Raw genomic sequence first — 19,039 nt, 5'->3', positions numbered from 1 at the left:
AACTTCTGGAGGGGAAGAAAGTTCATCTATTTTGAATACTCAGAAGTAGTTATGGTTAGTAGGAAGGGCTTTGCCAGTTTAAGAAGTCTCTGCTACAAAAGCGGCATTCAGACATTGTTCACACTCCCAGTGAATCTTCAGATTAAGTGGCAGGCAGATACATTTTCCTTTGTTACCCCAGAAGGAGCCCTTTCCTTCCTAGAGGAAAAGCTCCTTGAAGAAAATACTCCTAAACTCCTAATTTTTTTCTACCCAGTATAACTCCTCAGCACAATTACAGAAACAGAAATCAGCTGTCCTACCAACAGAGATTACACAGATAAATACGATACTTTTTATGTTGATATTCATTAAGTATTAATCAAAGGCCATCCTTACTTGTTGTAGTTGATGTTGTGGTTGGAGTTGTTGTAGCTTGATGGGAGAAGGGAAAAAAATCACAACATAGGTTAGATATATTAAATTATGTCCTGCATTGGCCTAATTGTGAAATAAAATAAATCTAAGAGATGTACAACACTGGTAAAATGTGTATTATAAGAACAGACATAAACCTCTGTGCCCTGACACACACACCACACACACACACACACACACACACACACACACACACACACACACACACACACACACACACACGCTAACTTCTTGTCACACAGATGCAAAATCAGGGACATTCTGTAAAATACTGGACAGCTGAGAGATATAAATGACACCATTGTTCAATATTGAAAATATAAGTGCAAGTGTAACTTTGCATTTTATACGTTAATTCTGAAATTGCAACATCTTGCTTTTATATAATAATTTTGAGACTGTAGTATCTCAGAGAGTTCCCCTCAGATCTACAGAGATCTTATAGTTTATATACATGCACACACACACACACACACACACACACATATATATATATATATATATATATATTAATTATGAGATGCAGGGGTGTGGGGACCATGGGTGGGCGAAGCTGTCATGCAGAAACCTATTCACTGTTGGAAGTCTAGACTCGCATTTTCTTGTTCACACTTTTAAGTATCAAGGAAGGTTGTGGCAATCTTTAATCATGCTGAATAGGAAATGATTAAGTGCTTTTTTTTTTTTTTTTTTTTTTTAAAATAAGCAGGACATAAACCTGAATGCATTTTACAAATTTAAGTGTGTTACAGACAAAGTAAAAATGACTCACAAAGTATTTAGTTTGAAAGTGATTAATCTATCTTAAATCCTGTCACAAACCAATATTTTCATAGCTGATTTTGGAGCTGAAGTTGTTCGGTATTATGGAAAAGAAAAGGAACCTTAACATGCAACTGTCTTCGATATTAAAATGATTTTGTCTGTGTTATTTAGGTAACATAATAATCCTTTTTATGATGTTTACTATGTATTTGTCTATATATATTTATTGCTTAATATTGCCAAACATTTTTTGCTAGGTTTTAAGAATAAAAGTATTACTATATTTGTAGAAGTAATCACTTAATACTGTTTTATGCAAATAGTAAATGATGTTAGTTATCACACAAAGGAATATTTACATAATAATAAGGCATTTTATAACACATAAGGGTTACTTTACCAGGAGGTGACAAACATCAGGGGACATTAAATCCTTTTGTCAAGAAGACCACTGAATCTACCAGGACTGAGCATATAGACTTCTTTGATACAGCAGTCTGTGAATGAATGACCAAATGCCACTAAAAAGAACTCTCCTATAATCCCAGAAATAGTTTTTGAAACTTTGAACCCTAATCCCAGTAAAATTCTGCAAGTGAGACCTCCCAAAGCATAAATACAAAAGTTGTTTGAACCTTCACTGCCGCTTCTGAAATTAAGATTATCACTCTCAGCTAGATATTCTCTGGACATGTACTCTTCCTGCAAGGAAAACGTTTGAAAATTTTGAGAAGGTGATAAGTTGTTATTCAGAAGGTTGTATGTCTCTACAGTAAAGATGGCAGTTCTTTGTTTTTATGCACTTTATGATTAAGTTGTCCTGTTTGTAGAGGGCAAGACCTTGAAATCTCAAACATATGTATTAAACGCTGCTTTTTATAAGGTGGATGTATCTTCTTTAAAATTGAGTTTAGGTGTGATGTCATTTTCTCTGTTCTTCCTAGAATTTTTGTTTTTCTAAATCTCTACTTAGTCATTTGTGTTCTTGCATCAAATCAAATACTTTCTTATACAGCTGTGACTAAACCTTATAATCATCTGTCTTCATTGCTGCTGACTAAATTGCTCACACTGTTAGGAAATCTATTAGATTACTGTTAAAGATGTTATTCTATCTGCAGTAGTTAAGGATATACAGAATGAGAGTCTGTATGACTGCCACACAGAAACGTACATTTATCATAGCCTGAAACAGAGTCTTGAAACACTGAAACAAAATGTCACAAGTTCCTTTAGTCAATATTTCACACTATTGGGAGTACCTAGATCACACATTGACTGCATTGTGCTGTTGAAGAAGAGGGAAAAGGTGAGTTAACTTTTGTTTACTGCCTTCTTCTTTTCTCTAATTTTGTGTAACCCGAGAGTGATGTATTTAGCGGTTAGTGGTTTGAGGGTATGTTCCTATATCAGGGTTGCAGGGCAGCAAGCAAAAAATAATGGCTTTGTTTGTTTTGAGACCTTGGCAGCATTGCTGTTTTGAAACTACAACCTGTCAAGCATTTATAAACATTTTAGTTTACAATAATCATATACTGACTACGTGTGACGTGAACAATAGTAATAGTTCCGGCATTATTCTTTGAACGTTGTGTGATTCCTTCTTATGGAATACATATATTTCAGTTTGAGTTCATTTGCACCTCCTTCATTGGGGCTCACTATAAATGTGGCATTATTAAATATCATATATGTTCTTAATTCAGAACGAATACTTTGTTGATAGTGAGGACTTTCATTCACTTAAAATATGGCAGACTACTGAAATAACCATTTGTACAACAAGTTTTTTTGTCTTGCCTTCTCATCATGTAAATATTCATATTACTGTACATATCTGTGTATTGACTTCTGTACTTTTGTCAAGATGTAACCTGGTCTTTTCTGAGAAGTATCAGCAGGCCAGCTGACCCAGCCAGTTATCAAAAGAATAAATAAAATAAAGTAAGAAACTTTCACTACACTACTTATAGTGTGATAATTGTGAAGTTAATATGGTTATATATTGACTTTCTATGTATTTCCCTCAGATACAACTAAATGAAGCTCCAAATGGATGAAAAAAAAGACAAAGTATCAACTAGTAAAAACAATTTTAACAATAACTTTTTTTTTTGCAGGGGCAACTCTCCACTACTCCCTTTGAGGGGCACTTAATCTCTACACACTTAACATACTTAAGCATAGTAACTCAACCGTTACACAGCTGTTGAGAAAAGAGAAAAAAATCACAGACACTGAATCACTGTCTGTGCACAAATAGAAACTGCAGAGGCAGTGATTTTTTTGTGTAAAACACAGATCATGGATCTGAGTATTAATTAATGAGCTGAAACCTTATGTTCTTTCAACATTTTATTAGTTTATTTATTTATTTATTCATTTATATTTGTTTACTGGGTTAGTGCACTGATCAGTACAGACCAATTTCAGGTTCACCTGGGTGAAATACAAAACATTTCACAAACAAAACAGACAGAAATGTAAGCAATAACAGATTATTTCAGATTAGTAAACAAGCAGAGCGTATGTAACATACAATAGTTACGTTTGTTTTTACACTGCATCGACCCTCAGTAACTTTGCGAGAGGAGAAGTACAAAAAAGATGGGGAAAGTGTGTTAGGTGTGGTCTACTTTGCATTACAGAAATTACACTTTACTGAACTTTAAAACAATGAGACAACTACACCGAAAGCCTGCTTCAATGAACGGTCGCATCACTGGAATTTTAATCCAGGAAAGGAGGCAGTTGGCCAACATTACAAAACAAACACACCAAAGCACATCAAACCCACCCAAGTGGGGGGCTTAACCTCCCACACACCCCCAACTAAATATGCCAACTCAGGGATCGCACTATAGTGGAGAAAAGGGCAAATTTCCCCATGCTGTCCAACTGCCTCCTTTCCCAGATTAAAATTCCTGTGATGTGACAGTTCATTAAAGCAGGTTTTCGGCATGGTCATCTCATTGTTTTAAAGTTCGGTAAAGTATATATTTGGTAATGCAAGGTAGACCCATTAGGTGATGTGTGCTGTGTTGAAGCAGGAGCATTTGGCTTGGATGAAGAGGTGTATTTTGAATTGTATTCTGAATTTGGAGTAAGTGCTGATTTTCTTTAGGTAGATGGGAGAGCTTGCAAAGAATAGGTGTCAGAGAAGAGAACAGAACCTAGGTCATATATCAAAGTAGTAACTAAGGAGATTTTTGCAATGACAAACTTACTTGTTGTGGTTGAGGTTGTGGTAGGAAGTACTGTGGCTACATAAAAAAGGCAAAAAAGAAAAACAAATGTTTAAATTTGTAATGGAATATGGTTGTGGTTAGCTAACTTAAACTCATCACTATACATATACATATATGTTCCTCATTAGCTGTTCAGCTGTGAGATCTGCAGACCCCCAAAGCTCATTCAGCCATTGCATTATAATGGTGATACTAATAATACATTTATAACCCCCTAACTGCCCCTCTTATGTTTTCTTCAAATGCCCCAAGAACTTCTAGTCCACAGCAGTCACCATAGATTTGTGAGGAAGTTACCGTTACAAGAACTCCCATTCCGCAAAGGTCGCCATTTACCCATGAGGAAGTTACTTTTACAAGGCATAAGTAAATGTTGTGCCTGTAAGAACTGTTTCTACATAAATTCAGAAGTTGTGATGTGACAGTAAGCCAGTAAATATGACAAACACCAAGGTAGAAACTTTACAGTTTTGAAAAATATCTAAATGATTCCTAGCTAAACCTAAGTACCCAACCAAAAAAATACATAAACCTTATTTGCAGCCACATCATTACAAAACCACATCAGTTTACTTGAAAACATAATATTTAATAGCAACCTTCTCCATTCAACAGGTAATACAAAAAACTTCTAGGTGTCATCATACGCCAGTGAATAAGTTTAATCAGCACATACATTATATCAAAAAAGCAACTTGGAATGCTGTACAAGGTTAAAACCTACTCACCAGAGGGTCTATGTTATAACAGCGAATGCTCAAAAGATCGAACGCTGTTATATCGATCGCAAAAGAACGAAAACAAAAAAGAGTGAACAGCCAGAACAGCAAATTTTTTCCCAGGTAAAAAATTCGCTGTTCCTAAAAAAAAAAAAACCCCACTAAACACTATTTTAAGTGAGGGGCTTCAGCCCCCACACCCCCCTACTTAAATATACCAACTACGAGATTGCACTAAAGTGCTGAAAACAGCAAAGTGATGGAAGTGGCCAAGCAACTTCTTTCCCAGTGAAAGAATTAGCTCAAAAGCCACTTCGTCATTTTGCACTTTTGACATTTACAGTTCGACAAAGACGCATTCAACATAATGCGTCTTCGTTCTTCTGACAGGAACCCTCACCAAAGCAGGCACAAATCTCACTTCATATGCTGTTCTATGCCTCAACAATGCTGTTTGGTCTAGATAAAATCCAAACTGACAGGCTTGATTATACTAGAACAAAATAGCCACATTTGTCGCTGATCTGTCCAAGGAAACTCATTGCTGCAAAGCACTAGAAAAACTACCTTGGCTAGTTTTTCAAAACAACTTCACTTACATTCAGTTCAAGAACATTCACAAGATAATCCATAAGCCCAACAAACACCCTGCCATATGTCAATTTGAAAACTGCCATCAAAGGATTGTGTTTTGATTTGTAGTCGTGCATCCCAGTGTTTTATCTTCAAATGTACATCCCAGAACCTCAACATGTGAGATGTTTTAGTTCATGTTACAGCTTAGAAAAGTTACTGAATCCTTAAATTTATCATTTTCCATTTTATGTTTATTCCGTTTTGTGGTATAACACAGGTGTACAATAAACATTTCAGCAAACAGGGTACGAATATAACATAAACTGTTTTAATTAATGTGTCACATAAATTATGGGATACATTTAATCTTCAATGAACATAAACAAATAAATGCTGAGGGTGAAGGTCCTCACTGTATCCCAGAAATGGTCTCACTGAACATAACAATAAATCATTTTATTATAATGATACAAACATTGAGTGCTTTCATCCCTACAAATGGGAGTTCATCAGAATACATTGTTATAAATGTAACTTCCTTATATAGTCATATTCAAATAAGCCAAGCTCCAACACCCTCTGTTAAAGCAATACAAAGTAAAACACTTAAATTCATCCTACAAAAATAAAAATGACAGTATAAGAAATCCTGACAAAAGAATATAAAAATATATAAGAAATATAAAAATTAATTAATTAAAGTTTTGGAGATCTTAATTTAAGAAATGGTTGTATTTATAGAGATTCATTCAACCCTGTAGTTATGTTTGCATTCAAACTAAGTTGCCACAACAATTCTATGAGTTCCAATCTAATTTCCCCATCACCCCCTCTTGGATTGATTATCACATGTTCCGGAACAGCAAAAGAAAATGTATTACATTGCAAACTAAACATTAAATGTTTATATAATGCATTATTGATATTATTGTTGTTAATATCGTATACATATTCATAGATTATTTTAAACATTTCTTTTCAACCTACAGTGGCAGCCCAATGTTTGAAGACCCATCCCTTGGCTGTTTTAATAGACAGATGGTTAAAGCCCATCTTTGAGAAGACCACCTATTTACTGAAAGACTCATGGGATTCGCTGGGATGTTTAAAGGGAACCCTTTGGAAGGAAATTATTAGTTTTCTTACTACTGATGTTGTTGACCTATTCACTACTATTCCAAATGATGAAGGGTTATATTTGTTTCACGGCACTTTAATTGATTATGATTTTTTATCAGATGACAGGATTAATCTTATTACAGATTGGGCATCTCTAGTTTTAGATAATTAGAAGTTATGTACCTACCATAACGTTCCATGTTAGTTGTCTTCTCTCGCCTTCTTTCTTGCTGGATGGGTTCGGAGCCGATCCTCGGCCTGCTAAGCTCGAGAGCTTATTTTTACCAGCTCGAGGCAACCCTATATCCCATGATGCAAGGCGGAGATTACTCAGATCTCGTTTGGTAGCTAAAGAAATAGCAGAATTTCCTTCCAACATAGGAGGAAGAAATAAAAACTAAATGACATCATAAAACTGTAGCAAATATCTACCTAACATGCAAACTTGGAGTCAAGTAGATGGAAGGGTAAAAACCTCTTAATAGAGGATTAATAATCTTCTCGGTCTGACCAGGCTAGGGGAAGGGAGGGACGCAAGAAAGAAGGCGAGAAGACAACTAACATGGAACGTTATGGTAGGTACATAACTTCTAAATGTTAAGTTGTCAATCTCATTCTTGCTGGATGGGACCGCGTCCCTAGCACCTCTATCCTGGGCTCATTGGAACAGACTCTTGAGAACGGTGGAACCAAAATTTGCTCTGTCTCTGGAGACCAAATCTAGTTTGTAATGTGAGACAAAGGTATGAGGAGAGGCCCATGTGGCTGCTGCACAAATAGTGTCTATTGGAAGTCTAGCTTGAAAAGCTGTAGATGTAGCTAGAGCTCTGGTAGAATGGGCTTTTGGGATAGAAACCAATTCTTTGCCCCTGAGCTGATAAATGTAAGTGATCAATGAAGACAGCCACCTAGATAAAGTAACCTTAGAAACTGGAAGGCCTTTCCTGTTCTCTGCATAGGATAGAAAAAGTTGATCAGACTTTCTAGAATTTTTTGTCTTATCCAGATAATATCTCAGCTGGCGGTGAACATCGAGATAATGTAGCTTTTGTTCAGCTCTATCAGAATAATTTGGGAAAAATACTGGAAGATCAATGGACTGGTTTAAGTTAGTCTGAGATGCCACTTTCGGTAAGAAAGATGGATTAGTTCTTAGGGATACCCTATCTTTGTGAAAAATCAGATAGGGAGGACGGACACAGAGAGCATGAAGCTCAGATACTCTTCTGGCAGATGTAATGGCAACTAGAAACAGTGTCTTCCAAGAAAGCAATTTCAAGGAACAGGCAGCTGCAGGTTCGAACGGGGGAAGAATCAAAGATGTTAAAACTAAATTTAGATCCCACTGTGGTGGGGGGTCTCTGATTGGAGGTTTCAATAAAAAGATACCTCGAAGGAATGCCTTGCAAAGTTTATGTGACATGATATTGTGGTCCAAAAAGCCTATGTGAAAATTTGAAATAGCTGCCAGTTGAACTTTCACTGTGGAAGAAGAAGATCCTGAATGAAAAATGCCAGCTAGGAAGTCCAATATCGAATGAATTGGAGCAGTATAGGGATCTATGTTCCTAGCTTTTGCCCAGAAAGAGAAACGTCGCCATTTACTAGTGTAGATCTTTCTGGTGGAAGATTTTAGGGAAGCTACTATGATATCCCGGATTAGGAGCCTGGCTAAGGATGGAAGTGGAGCAACCAAGCAGTGAGGTTGAGAGAGGGTATGGGTTGGTGCAGGTGACCCAACTGGTGGGTCAGAAGATCTGGAACCGGGTCCAGATGCCATGGCTGTACCACTAGGTAACGATGTAGGAACGGAAACCATATCTGTCGAGGCCAATAAGGGGCAATGAGAATCAATTTGGCTCTCAAGGCGGTTGCTTTCTGAATTAGCTGAGGTATCAGCGGAAAGGGAGGAAAAGCATAAAGAAGTCCCCGCCAATCTTGGGTTAGAGCGTCTCTGGGGATGGCCTGGGAGGAAGAGAGAGAAGAAGTCTGGGCATTTGCTGTTTTGGGGTGTAGCAAAAGGTCGCAGCAAGGAATTCCCCAGTTCTGAAAAATCTCTTCCGTCACTGACTGTTTGAGAGACCACTCGTGAGGCATGAGGATAGCTCTGCTCAATCTGTCCGCTATGATGTTGGATTTCCCGGGGATGTGCATTGCTATCAGAAACCGATGAGAGGAGATCGCCCATTGCCAAAGTCTGAGAGCCTCTCGACATAGTGGATAGGACTTGGTTCCGCCTTGTTTGTTTATGTACCATACTACTGACATATTGTCCGTTTGAACTGCAATTGTTCCCTGAGGAAGAGAGTCGTTGAGGGCTTGCAACGTTAAAAGCACTGCTCTCATCTCCAGAACATTTATGTGCAGATGGTACGCCATGGACCATTCTGCCCTGATAATGCCCCCCCCACCCGATCAGGGAGGCGTCCGATGTAACCGTGGCAACTGGGGCAAGAGGAACAAACGGTCTGCCTTGATGGATCTGAGGGGACGATATCCACCAAGTCAGATGGTTCTTGCAAGTTGGGGTCACTATGATCCGTGGAAGTTGTTGAAAGGACCATTGAGTGAATAACATCCATTGAAGTAGCCGCATGTAAAAGCGGGCTAGAGGAAGAAGTGTTATGGCGGCCGCCATAAGACCCAGCACTTTTAGAGCAAACCTGGCCTGAATTTTTTTGCTGAATAGGATCACTTGTACGTGCTTTTGAATGTCCAGGATCCTCTGGTCTGTCAACCTTGCCGAAAGCTGCACGGTGTCCAAATTTGTGCCTATAAAGGTAATATATTGACAAGGCGACAAGACAGATTTTTCGACGTTTATAGAAATTCCTAACCCTCTGCAGGTGTGAATGGTGTGATTTCTGGCTTGGAGAAGCTGATGCCTGGTGGTGGCAGTGAGGAGCCAGTCGTCTAGATATGGAAACACCTGGAATCCTTGACGTCTCAGATGAGCCGTAACCACTGCCATGCATTTGGTAAACACTCTGGGGGCCCCTCCTATGTTGGAAGGAAATTCTGCTATTTCTTTAGCTACCAAACGAGATCTGAGTAATCTCCGCCTTGCATCATGGGATATAGGGTTGCCTCGAGCTGGTAAAAATAAGCTCTCGAGCTTAGCAGTGGATCGGCTCCGAACCCATCCAGCAAGAATGAAGGCGAGATTGACAACTTAACATTTATTTTTATTTCAAAGGGGAACAATTCAAACAAATAAAGTGGGTGACGATAGGTGCAAGCTGGGGATAGGAAAAATTATATAAGTTTAATTGTGAATTCTTTAAGTACGTCAAATTGTCCATTATATTTTTGGATGATATATTTATTTTATGGGAGTTTCTGGAGACACAGATTGAATAGCTTTTAGTATATTTAAAAAATACAACAGAATTTTTAAGATTTACTTTACACCATAATAGGACAAGTATCAAGTATTTAGATACTTTGATTAAGCATTCTCAAAATGGTTTCAAATCTCAAATATGTAAGAAGCCAACCTTTAGCAATTCCTATTTTCACTTTACAAGTTGTCATCCATTCTTTCAGAAAAAGGTCAATGTATCAGGACAGCGAGAATGACCTTGGATTTTAATGATGTATGTGTTGAATAAGACAGATTAGTCAACATGGTTTTAGTCACTGGCTACCCTGAGGATTTGGTTAGATGAATTAGTAATGAGGTTTTAAGTGAATGTGGTCACCGATATAAACCTTTGTTGGGGGTTGGCCTGATTAACACTATTGAAAATTTATGCTCAAAAAGTATGAAGGTTGAAGGATGCTTCAAGTGGGCTTTTATAATAGAACCATGCCACAAGAGAAGTTAAAAATATTGTTAACAAGAATTGGAATATTTTAAGGTAAACCCCACTATTTATAAATTATTAGGAAGTGAACTGCATTTTGTTTACAAGACAGCCAGCAATTACAAAAAAACTTTTTGAATCAAATCAGATTAGGAACTTAGATCCCAATCTTAATTCCAAGAAGTTTGGCACAACTCATTGTGGATGGTGTAATAAATGTACCTCTTTTTTAGAAAGAGAAACCCTTGTTTTGGAAAACACTTTAAATTCATAAGGTATTTACAAAAAGGGGATTGTTCCACTAAACGGGTGATTTACATTGCTAAATGATTAGGATGCTCTAGCTTTTACGTGGGCAAACCTGAACAATGTGTACATAAAAGAATCTATGAACACGTATATGACATTAATAACAAGAATGTCAATAATGCATTATATATATGTTTAATGTCCAGTGTGCAATGTAATAGATTTTCGTTTGCTACTCTGGAACATGTGAATCCATGAGGGGGTGATTGAGAAATTAGACTGGAACTCAGAGAACTGTTGTTGCAACTTAGACTGAATGCTAATATAGCTCCAGGGTTGAATGAATATCTGTCAATACAGCTGCTGCTTAAATTAAGATCTACAAAACTCTAATTATTTTTATATTTCTTATACATTTTTACATTCTTACGTTAAGATTTCTTATACTGTTATTTTTATTTTTTGTAGGATGAATTTCAGTGCTTTACTTTGTGTTGTTTTAACACAGGGTGTTGGAGCTTGGATTATTTGAATATGGCTATATAAGGAAGTGACGTTTATAACAATGCATTCTGATGAAGTCCCATTTGTAGGGACAAAAGGACTCAATGTTTTTATCATTGCAATAAAATTATTTATTTTTAAGTTCAGTGAGAGCATTTCTGGTATCCGCTGAGAACCTTCACCCTCTGTGTTTATTTGTTTTTGTTACTAGTTGTTTGGTGTTGAATACTGTACCATGGTTTTACTGAACTTAATCTCCAATGAATCATATTCATAGAATCATAGGGCCATAGGAGAATATTAGGCTAACAACACTAAATTGTCATTTTAAGCCTATCTATGTTTTACAGAAATATTAGAAAGGTTTTGGTCCCATATATTATTGGGGGGTATGTAAACTTGGGATTGAAAGGTCAAGCATTTAGGGCATTCTCTCTCTAACAGAGACACTGGTGCCAGACCAGAGGTAAATTTGTGATACCCCATCTTCTGCTCCAGGTTTCACTTGAATAAGTGTAGGGAAGAACTTTGCTTTACATAAATGGGAATCCTGCTCCAGAGAAGGGTCAACCTCTGAGTCATATACCTGCTTATCCAGCATGTTCTATTTATGTTGCAGGCTAGGTTTAGGTCCCTGGATTGGATGTTTTTGGTGCTACTTATTTTGTAGATGTGCAACAGGTCTATTAAGGCTGGATGAGAAGAAGCTTTGTCGGCCAGATATTGGCTGCCACTCAGCAGGCTGTAGGAGACTGAGTGCAAGGACAATGCTTTGAGGATGTCTGCAAAGTATTTGCTTTATAAATGATGTATTCTTTTTTGAGGAACCTCTGTGGTCACTTTATTTGTTGCATATGCCTAGTTAGGGACATGCAGAAGGGTCCATTTTACTCGACAATTGGTCTTAGGGCAAAGTACAATGGAAAAGGACATCTTTGAACATGAATGACTTATCCTTGCTTTTATGTTGTGCAAAATGAAATGATTATTTTACTACTATAGATATATGATTGTCAATGGCTAAGTTGCTGTCTACAAGCATTCCCAAATCCCTGACTGCTGGCTCTACTCTTAGGGGTATATTACCATGTAAGGATGGTCATCTTTCTGAAGGGTACTATTATGCACTTCTTAGCATTGAGTTTAAGACTTGTGACTCTGGCACCAGTTACAAGTCTGTGTCAGGCTCTCTTAAAAGATGTTTGCGCCTTGAGGGGATTCTATGACTGCAACTAATTTGCAATCATCTGTGAATTTGGTCAACCAGAGGCTTTGGAGTTAGCTTAGATTTCAGAAAAGTAGATGCCAAACCTGAGCGGCCCCAGCACTGTGCTCTGAGGGACTTAACTAGTGACAAGCCTTTTTATGTAGGTAGACTTCCCTGTCTTAACTAATTGGGTCTTATCTTTGAGCCAGTTGACTATCCAAAGGGTGACATAGGGGATTATAACAAGTTCAGTGAGTTTGTCTACAATGCCCGATTGGGGAATTGTGTTTAAGGCTTTTGCCAGGTTGAGGTAGGCAATATGCACTATTTTGCTCTTATCCATTGCTTTGGTGATCTTCTCAAAAAGGTCTTCCATTGCTTTGGTGATCTTCTTAAAGAGGTCCACCAGTTTCAGTTGGCATGACCTTTCCTTGATGAATCCAAACTGAGTTGGACCCAGTATCTGAAGGTTTCCTATGTTATTATTTATGTCCATGATAATTAATTCCATAGCTTTGCATATGAGACCAATCAGGCTTATGGTTCACTAGTTTCCAAGGTCTGTGCATGGCTTGCTGTTGTGTAGTAGAATAACAGTTGTGGTCCTTTATTCACATTGGCACAAAGCCTGCTTGGAGGCTATGACTGAATAGTGCTTCTAGAGACCCTGAAAAGTCATATTTCATGCTATTAAGGAGGCATCTTGGAATGTTTTAGAGTTCCATTAATGCATTTTCTTTGCCTTGGAGAATGCATTGAGGACATGTTCCCTGTTGATAGTTGGGGGAGGTATGGTTGGGCATATTTCTACATAAGTGTATTGAGATGAAAGACAGGTAAAATTGGAGATGAATTTATTGGCCTGTAGGTATGCTATGTTCCCAGGCTCAGTATAGTTGGCTCCTTTTACAATTAGTTCAGCATACTATGGTAATTTGAATGGACAGAAGTTCAAGTACATCATATCCGATCTTAAGGTATGTTTGTTTTTGTTAAAAATTGAGACATCTCCACCTTTTGTCCCTTCCTGTGCAGTAAGACATTTAAATATGTGGAATGCATTATAGCACTGTACTGCAGGGCTTCTTTCTGTGGCTTTAACCCACATCTATCAGTAACTGCACAGATGTCTACATTCTCCAGGATGATGAGAGCTTGCTGTGAGTGGAGTTTTTTGCTAAAACTCCTGGCATTAAGCAGTAACATTTTTAGATTTTAATGGGTTGATTTTGCTATTGTGGAAGGTTTATCAGTTTGGTAATGCCTAAAAAAGGCACTATTGGCGTGGATAAGGTTTTTGCTAATATTCAAAAGCCTGGAAGGGACAGGTGCAGACCACACTTGGCAAAGCAACATGATCTGTCAGTTATATCTTTACAGGCTAACAAATATTGTACCTCCTTTTAATGATACCCAAAATTAAGCCAGTTATTAAAGTCTGTTAACTTCTCTTCATAGGTTCATAGGTTCATACTAGGCTATCTGCCCAAGGGCATTTATAAGCCTAGCCCATAGTTATGGCTTTCGCCACCCCTTTAGTTTGAATAAAACTATGCCTATTATTTTGCTCTGTTGTCAAGTGAGACACTGAAGTAATCCCTGGGTATATATCTATATCTCCCCCATCCATTGGTCAAGATTCCTCTGAAACAAGGCTGAGCGGAGGTGCCTGCCTCACATGTCACACATTTGTTTTTCCCCACAGCAGGTTCTTGGGCTGGATGAATCTGTCCTCCCAAGTTCTATTAATAACAATGTCATCAAGGTTTAAGTCTCGCCCTTGTGGTTCTGAGGGATCTTAGATTTTTGAGGTGAAGCATATTCATCAAATCTCTGACATACATTATATTATATGCACAGGGTCACCTCCTTGAGCAAGCTGTAGACTGAATAGAGCTGGAGTTCTTCTTTTCTTTCAGCATAAGACATATTTTTGAGATTCCTTTTTCTTTTTGGTGAGGAGTCTTTGGGGCTTTTCCAGCTGCCAGGCGGGTCGGGGGTCAGGATACATGGGCAGATTGGGGCATTGTATCCAATCATAGGTCTAATGAGTGATGAGGGACGATGACCTCCCTTGATCTAGATGTGAATCTGTGAATTCATGATTGGGCAATGGGTGATTTCCTAACTACTTAACTACTTTTTCTGCACAACCTAAAGGTCAAAGGCACCTGCCACCCTGGTCTGGGCGTCCCCATCTTTCTGTTGCTCAGTGGATGCTTACCTATATGGTAGCTAGCAAAATCTTGTTTTTCCCAAGGGTATTTTCCCAGCTGGTATGACTATGCATTCTTTGCTTATGGCTCTGCCATGCCTCTGCCATGGCACTCCGCTTCTGTTTCTGTGAGGCCATGTGTAGACTATGTGTGTCCAGATGCATTTTTTCAGTTTGTAGTCATCTGCAAACTTTGTCAGCCATAACCTATTTTGTGTTTGCTTGTATTTGCAAAAAGTAGACCCAGGACTGAAATTCTGTCCTGGTGGACCCTTGTGACAGGCTTGACTTGTGACATGCTGCGAGCCTGACATGGCTCCTGATCTGTCACCCTAGCCAGTTTGTAAACCCACTTTGCCAGTTTGCAATGGTGTGATGTATGGGGATGAGGATTTTCTTTCTGATGATACCTGAGTAGAGAGTGTCTGAGTTGATTGCCACAGGTCGCCGTAGGCTGTATGGACTGCCCTTCATCACTTTCCTTTGAGATCATGCTCAAAAAGTCTTAGAAAAAAAAGTCATAATCTGCCTGACTGCCTTTGACAAAGCTGAACAAACTTGGATCCAAGGTCTGCAAGTTTATTTATGAGGCTTATTCTTTATTTCTCCATTCCATTATGATCCTCTCTCCATGGGCTTGATAAGGCTTGTGGTCGGTGGGTTGGTGGTATTACCAGTCCAGAAGGTGACCACACCGGCCCACTGAGGTCCTTGGGTGCCACCGCGCATCTGGAAGGCTAATGGATTGTCCAGATGTGAAGGTAAGGCTAACTAATTCTGTCTTCACCAACGGGGCTTGTTTAATTCACCCAGATGCCTCCTTTGGGGGGGGGGAGTTTGCTGGTAGAAGGCATTTGTAAGTGTGATTCAGCGGTTTGAGTAATGTTTACCATTGCTCAGGGGCTTTAAGACCACACACACTAGTTTTAGAGAAGTGTGAAGAAGTTTTTCAGAAGTTTTTTTTGTTTTTTTTTTCATTTGGGGGGGGGGATGAGGACCTCCAGCGATCTGATCTTTTATGATCTGATCTCACCCAGTGAGGTATACTTGTGATGATGAACATTGTGATCCCATGAGATGATGCATGATGAGATCAAGTATGTGCTCTCCTCTTGTGGATGGGTGTGAGTTGTTCCATGGCATTTGAGTTTATTAACCCAAGGAACCTTTGGGCCTGGAGTGTTTTGGGCTTGGAGTAGTGTTCCCAGTCTATATTAGGTAGATGAAGTCACCTAGGGAGATGGTGTTTGAGATACATTTATCTTGTCAATTTTCTGGCCTTCAGAGAGGAGAGAGGGTGGCTTGAGTTATAACCTGCCTGTGTGCAGAGCACAAGCTGCTAAGTGCATTTGCACCTGTGGAAACTCCATGATGTCGTCGCCGATGCATCCATTAATTTACCTTGTCCTTTGGTGTGTGGGTGTCCTTTATGACTACTGACATTGTCCTCGGATTTTTGTCCGGGGAGAGGCCTTGCCTAAAAAAGGCACGATGGGGGTGGCAAGAGCCTTTGCCAATATCGAAGCCTAGGGGTGACAGTGCAGCCCCGCCCTTATGAAAGCAGCATGGCTTGTCATGTCATCATCCAGGCACAGACACATTGATCCTTTGAATTGAATGACAATTTAAGCCAATTATTAAAAAAAACTGATCTCTCACTCATTTGTGGCATCATTCTAGGTGTGAAGGTAGGACTGTTCAGTCAGGGTCAGGGATGCCTGGCCTGGGCTAGAGCCTCAGAGTCTCAATCTTTCTTGTTTTCATGTAGTCAAGGAGGCCTCAGTCTCAGACACCAGCGTGACACCAGACATGAGTGACACTTGTACCTGCTGTTGAGAGACCTGGAGTGTTGTGCTTGCTATATGTGGTTGTGAGGCTACCAGGCAGCTCAGTGAGCTACTGTGACCTTCTCCCCTGTGTGTGAGGAGCAGGACGTCAGTGGACTATGGGGTGTTGGATGGTGATATTTATGATTTGGTGGTGGTTTGTTGGCTTTGTTGAGTGACTGCTTTGACATTGTGTTGTTTGTTTGTTGTTGTGTATGTGTATGTGTTGAGCAGTTGCTTGGGTGGGTGTGGGCTTAGGCTTTGTCGGCTGTTTAGGTAAAATTTTTGCAGAGCCTTAGTATGTCTTAGTGTGTTATTATTTGACTGGTATTGTGGTGTGGAGTTGTGTGAGACTGGTATTGTGGTGTGGTGTGTGTTCCTTCATATTGTGACATCATCCTTGGAGAATGTAGAATACTGCTCAATGTTAGTTTCATTGTGGCCTGCAACACATAGTCTAACAGCTTCATCATGTCTCTCTTCATAAAGTCCTTGGAGGTATGTCTCAGATCATTTACTCCCATATGGACTATGACTAAGCCATACTGATATTTATGGTATTATGACCTGAGTGAGTGTGTGATCTGACGGTTCCTTGCCCGACAGGCACCTGACTATAACCTTCTTGCTCAGCCTGGTGAGCGGGACATTGGTGTGCCTCACAATGGAGTCTCCTATGACCAAAATGTTGGATTATGTGGTGGTCTACCTTATGGGTTTAGCCTTAGAGACACTGAGTTGAGGCTGAATATGCCATGGTGGGTGTAGCTTTGATAGTGTGTTTGTGAGATTGCTGATGGGATTTATTGTAATTAATGTACTTGGGAAGTCTTTGAGGCTTTGAATTGGATAGATACCTCTAAAACTCTTATCATATGTAGGCTTATGTGTTTGTCCTGTAGTATATGTGGCAGGTATTGTGTAGTGTTGTGAGTTACTGACAACTTTTTTAGTATTGGTAGTGGCGGTGTGTGAGAGCTTTGCCTCCTGAGTCAGGGTATGAATAAATCTCTTGCATTTGGTATCGGATTAAGAATTAAGTGGCTGTCAGATAACATGAGACAATTACTACATTGTCTCAAGACTCCAATTTCAACCAGGTTTGCTACAGAGATAGTAGAAAATTGCTGACCTGTAGTTTCTGTTATAAATACAGTGGGTTTCAAGGGGTGTAATATCAAATGATTTATGCTTCTCTTTGTGTGATCACTGTAAGGGACAACAGATTTGCTAGGGTGCGAGTTGATTAAGAAGTACAGACTTAGTCTAATTTCATGGAATAGCAACCCTTTTTGCACAAACCTTGGTGCATGTTGAGCAACTCTGTACTCAGTAATTCTTAGGGAATAATTTTTATAAGGAATTTGCATTTCTAAGCACCTGCATCTATGCAGAGCACTACAAACTGCCGCTGCATGATCAGCAGTGTCTCACAAAAGTAATGGCTTTATACAGGCAAAGTAATTGAAAAGACAAACTTGCCCCCTTGCCAATTGCAAACATAAACTTTGAAGTTGTAAACAGTGATTTTCAGCTCAAAAGGGACCTAGCTACCCCATTACCAAAAGAGTGCAGACCAAAGATTTCTTAATGTATAAGCACTGTCTGTGGCTCCCATAATTCGAAACTAACCAAATTTCAACTACAAAAAAACAGAAATGTAGGAACGCAGAGTAAACAGCTGTGGCAATAATCCAAGGCTAAAAGTTAAAACAGAGATCAAAAAGACACCGCAAATAATGCAGAGATCATCTTCATTTTTAATTTATGAAACATATAAGATTGCTAAATAGCATGCTTCAACCTGTTTCATTCTTACCTGATGAAGACAGGAATGTAGATATTTCAGTCAACAGACTTGTAACTGTAATAGAAAAGACACAAATAACTGATCACACACCTTGTATGATATAAATGCAATCAGCAGGACAACAGACTGATTACTTTTAGAAGAAGAAAGTAAATCCTGTTTGACTTTCATATCTTAGTACTTTACTTCTTTCTTGAACAGAGTTTACAGTTTTTTAAGGTTTATGAGATAATATGAATGTGTGAACTATAACAACTGTGAATAATCTGCTACTAAACATAATTTTATCACATCAAAACCATTTCCAGATGCAGATATATTCTACCCTTATTTCAGATTTTATGATGCAACAAAAACATTTGTGGTAAATATTTCTTACGGTCCAGACAGCTGCATATTGTAAGATATAGTCTCCTCTTACTTCAAAAATTATAATTAAGAGGCGACAATGTAACAAAAACATATATGGTAAATATTTCTGAATGTCTAAGCAGCAGCAATTTGTAGGATACATTCTCCTCTTATTTCAGATTTTATACGAGGTGATTATGTAACAAAAACATGTATGGTAAATACTT

General features: G+C 38.7%; 1 long non-coding RNA gene across 1 annotated transcript; it reads right to left on the bottom strand.

Moving 5' to 3' along the window:
* Positions 1–380: 380 nt before the first annotated feature.
* Positions 381–18,515, bottom strand: LOC122791342. The gene is made up of 3 exons (XR_006363142.1): positions 18,471–18,515; positions 4,410–4,445; positions 381–414 (listed from the first exon to the last, which is right to left on the bottom strand). It is a non-coding gene; the product is annotated as an uncharacterized LOC122791342 (long non-coding RNA).
* Between the last annotated feature and the right edge of the window lie 524 nt (positions 18,516–19,039).

Source organism: Protopterus annectens, chromosome 17.part0 (genome assembly GCF_019279795.1).
Source record: "Protopterus annectens isolate FY-2018-M chromosome 17.part0, PAN1.0, whole genome shotgun sequence".
NCBI lineage: Eukaryota > Metazoa > Chordata > Ceratodontiformes > Protopteridae > Protopterus > Protopterus annectens.
This window is presented reverse-complemented; position numbering and strand designations above follow the sequence as displayed.